Below are 614 nucleotides of genomic sequence, written 5' to 3' on the forward strand. Positions count from 1 at the left end.
TTTATATAGATATACATAATCTATATATTTATACATACATATGTGTATATACATATATATGCACAACCACATAGTCACACACATGCACATACACACGCAGACACACACACACATACATACAGAGAAGCCAAAAATACAAGCACACTCGCATACATATATATAAATATATATGTTTATGTACGGTAGCAAATATACATATTCTTATTTATGTAAGCTACATTATATATGGCGAGTAGGCTACTTGGCTATGCATTCATGTTAGGATGTGTTGCAGAATAAACTATGAAGATGCTGTAGTCTGGCAGCAGTTATCTACAGTGGAATAGCCGTTTTTAAACGCCAACTGCTAAAAAGGTTTGTAACTGCATCTTACTTCTTCCATAGCGGAACAGAAAGGATGAATGCATGAAAATGAAAGAGAAATGTAGAAAATTTCAGTGAGAGAGAGAGAGAGAGAGACAGTTTGTGTGTGTGCGTGTGTGTGTGTGTGTGTGTGTTGTGACGAAAATAGTGGGTGAGTGAGTGTGTGAGTCAGGTAGATAGTAAATGAATGATTAAGAGAAAACAAGATATTTACGTATATATATATGTGTATATATATACATATACATATA

The 614-nt window shown here is 33.9% G+C and overlaps 1 long non-coding RNA gene across 2 annotated transcripts in view; it reads left to right on the forward strand.

Annotated features, from left to right (window-relative positions):
* Positions 1-233: 233 nt before the first annotated feature.
* The window catches only part of LOC128249663 (uncharacterized), a 123,007-nt gene continuing 122,626 nt past the window's right edge, over positions 234-614 (forward strand). For both annotated transcript variants that reach the window (XR_008265774.1, XR_008265773.1), the window contains exon 1: positions 234-354. This is a non-coding gene — a long non-coding RNA (uncharacterized LOC128249663). The remainder of the gene's footprint in view (positions 355-614) is intronic.

Source organism: Octopus bimaculoides, chromosome 17 (genome assembly GCF_001194135.2).
Source record: "Octopus bimaculoides isolate UCB-OBI-ISO-001 chromosome 17, ASM119413v2, whole genome shotgun sequence".
NCBI lineage: Eukaryota > Metazoa > Mollusca > Cephalopoda > Octopoda > Octopodidae > Octopus > Octopus bimaculoides.